Source organism: Cervus elaphus, chromosome X, assembly GCF_910594005.1.
Source record: "Cervus elaphus chromosome X, mCerEla1.1, whole genome shotgun sequence".
In the NCBI taxonomy this organism is placed as follows: domain Eukaryota; kingdom Metazoa; phylum Chordata; class Mammalia; order Artiodactyla; family Cervidae; genus Cervus; species Cervus elaphus.
The window spans coordinates 157,881,320-157,885,034 of NC_057848.1; positions in this window are offsets into that span (position 1 = coordinate 157,881,320).

Below are 3,715 nucleotides of genomic sequence, written 5' to 3' on the forward strand. Positions count from 1 at the left end.
TGATAAGTGTTATGCCAGTTTGATGAAGCTAAAGAATCTTTCAAATTTAAGTTTAAATGTGTAGGGTGAAAAATATAGGATTAAAAAGAAAGCCATTTGTATTTATCAAGTCTGTGAAATTGTACTGTATGTACATTTATAGTAATGCATTAGCTAACAAGATCTGATAGTGGGTCTAATAACTTCCATAAATCCAACTATCTGCAATAATTGTAATATGAGATAGAGAGCATCTGTGATTTCTATTGGTGACAAAGTCCCATGCGTGTATGTGTACTCAGTTGTGTCTGACTCTTTGTGACCCCATGGACTATAGCCCACCAGCCTCCTCTGTTCATGGAATTCTCCAGGCAAGAACACTGGAGTGGGTTGCCATTCCTTCCTCCAAGGGATCTTCCCAACCCAGAGATCAAACTCGTGTCTCGTGTCTCTTGCCTTGGCAGACAGGTGTTTTTTTTTTTTTTTTTTTACCACTAGTGCCTCCTGGGAAGCCCAACAAAGTCCTAGGTACTGCTAATACTACTATGAGTTGTTGTCTGCATTCATAATATAAGGAAATGCTGAGTTTCAATCAGGAATTTGTGGTAGACCCAATACTGGCCCCCAAAGGTATCCATGTCCTAATCCTCAGAATGTGTGACTTTTGCCTTACATGGTAAGAGAGACTTTACAGAAAATGTGTTTAGGTTAGAATACTGAGATGGGAAATCATCCTGGATTGTTCAGGTGAGCCCTAAACATAATCACAAGTGTCCTCCTGATCTCCAACTTTAAGAGAATACATTGTGTTGCTTAAAGTTACTAAGTTTGTAGTGATTTGTTACAGCAGCAATGGGAAACTCATACAAAGTTAGTTACAATAATGATAATTTTCCCCCATGCAAGTTCATGAACCTCCAGAATTTGATCCATGGGCCCCCAAGTTAAGGATCCTTTCCCCTAGGGGTTTGGCAAACTACAAAATGGAAGGAACCTGAGTCCCTAAATGACTCTAGGAGGCAGAGCTGCCTGGGTTCTCTTTGTTATAGTACCTTAGCTTCCCTTAACTATTATGAGTAGGAAATTCCTCAAGAGAGGATAGGGGATAGATGTAAAGAAATCATATGTGTACAGGAGAAAGAATCCATAACACCTCAGTCCATCAGACAAAGGAGCAAACAGTGCTGGTGAGCAGTCGGGGCTAGAAACTCAACAACCAGAAAGTTCTGTTCAGTTCAGTTCAGTCTAGTCACTCAGTCGTGTCCGACTCTTTGCTGCCCCATGAACCGCAGCACACCAGGCCTCCCTGTCCATCACCAACTCCCAGAGTCCACCCAAATCCATATCCATTGTGTCGGTGATGCCATCCAACCATCTCATCCTCTTGTCCCCTTCTCCTCCTGCCCTCAATCTTTCCCAGCATCAGGGTCTTTTCAAATGAGTCAGCTCTCCACATCAGGTGGCCAAAGTACTGGAGTTTTAGCTTCAACATCAGTCCCTCCAATGAACACCCAGGACTCACCTAGAGCTGGACATCCTGGAATGTGAAGTCAGGCGGACCTTAGGAAGCATCACTATGAACAAAGCTAGTGGAGGTGATGGAATTCCAGTTGAGCTATTTCAAATCCTGAAAGATGATGCTGTGAAAGTGCTGCACTCAATATGTCAGCAAATTTGGAAAGCACAGCGGTGGCCACAGGACTGGAAAAGGTCAGCTTTCATTCCAATCCCAAAGAAAGGCAATGCCAAAGAATGCTCAAACTACTGTACAATTGCACTCATCTCACATGCTAGTAAAGTAATGCTCAAAATTCTGAAGCCAAGCTTCAGCAATATGTGAACCGTGAACTCCCAGATATTCAAGCTGGTTTTAGAAAGGGCAGAGGAACCAGAGATCAAATTGCCATCATCCGCTGGATCACTGAAAAAGCAAGAGAGTTCCAGAAAAACATCTATTTCTGCTTTATTGACTATGCCAAAGCCTTTGACTGTGTGGACCACAACAAACTCTGGAAAATTCTTAAAGAGATGGGACTACCAGACCACCTGACCTGCCTCTTGAGAAACCTGTATATAGGTCAGGAAGCAACAGTTAGAACTGGATATGGAACAACAGACTGGTTCCAAATAGGAAAAGGAGTATGTCAAGACTGTATATTGTCACCCTGCTGATTTAACTTATATGCAGAGAACATCATGAGAAACGCTGGGCTGGAAGAAGCACAAGCTGGAATCAAGATTGCCGGGAGAAATATCAATAACCTCAGATATGCAGATGACACCACCCTTATGGCAGAAGGTGAAGAACTAAAGAGCCTCTTGATGAAAGTGAAAGAGGAGAGTGAAAAAGTTGACTTAAAGCTCAACATTCAGAAAACTAAGATCATGGCATCTGGTCCTATCACTTCATGGCAAATAGATGGGGAAACAGTGGAAACAGTGGCTGACTTTACTTTTCTGGGCTCCAAAATCACTGCGGATGGTGATTGCAGCCATGAAATTAAAAGACGGTTACTCCTGGGGAGGAAAGTTATGACCAACCCAGACAGCATATTAAAAAGCAGAGACATTACTTTGCCAACAAAGGTCCGTCTAGTCAAGGCTATGGTTTTTCCAGTAGTCGTGTATGGATGTGAGAGCTGTACTATAAAGAAAGCTGAGTGCTGAAGAATTGACACTTTTGAACTGTGGTGTTGGAAAAGACTCTTGAGAGTCCCTTGGACTGCAAGGAGATCCAACCAGTCCATCCTAAAGGAGATCAGTCCTGGGTGTTCTTTGGAGGGACTGACATTAGCCAAATATGAAGAAATAAAAGAATATCTAGTTTTAACTATACAGGTTAATTTTTCATATCAATGAATGAAAAATGTCTAAGTTCACTCTAGCTTAAAAATATATAAATTATATTAGAAAGTGATTATAATTTAATTATAGTTTTATTTCCTTTAATGCCTTAAATGCTTTCATATAAAGTTAGGGGGAAATTATCATTTTTTTTCTTGAATGTAATTATGATTTTGGAGCTTCCATCGGTATACAAATGTCAACTTGATTTTTGTACATTAAGAGTTTTGCATATCAGGAAAATAATTCTTAAAACTATACCAATTATACTGATAACAGAAGTATATAATGTATCTAAGAATAAATCTAATAAAAATATTTAAGAATTCTATGAAATAATTGTAAAATTTTATTGAAAGGTGTTAAAATCTAAATAAGTCATTTATGAACATAACTATGAACATAGATAGGAAGATTCTACTGTCCCCAAATTGATCTACAAATTCAGTGGAATTCCAACAAGCTTGATCTTGGCATACTGTTTCTAAAGCATACATGAATAATAATACCCAAGGATAGCCCAGATGCTTCTATAAAAAAGAGAAAACAGGTGGAGAAATTTGACTCCCCAAATATCATGACTTGTTATGTAACTATAGTAAAGACACTGTACTCTTGACAAGGGCTAGACAATGAAACAGAAAAGAAACCCCAGACAGAGACTCATACATATATATGAAAACCTGATATATGACAGTTATAATTGCAAGTTGGGTAGAAAAAATGAACTATTTGATACATGGGTTTGGGAAAATCGGCTATCCCTAAGAGGAAAGAATGAAAACGAATCCCTATGTCATTTACACCATATGAAATGAACCATTACATCCATTCCAGATGGATTAAGAACTTAAATGTGAAACGCAAACCTTTTAGAAGAAAATGAGAAAAT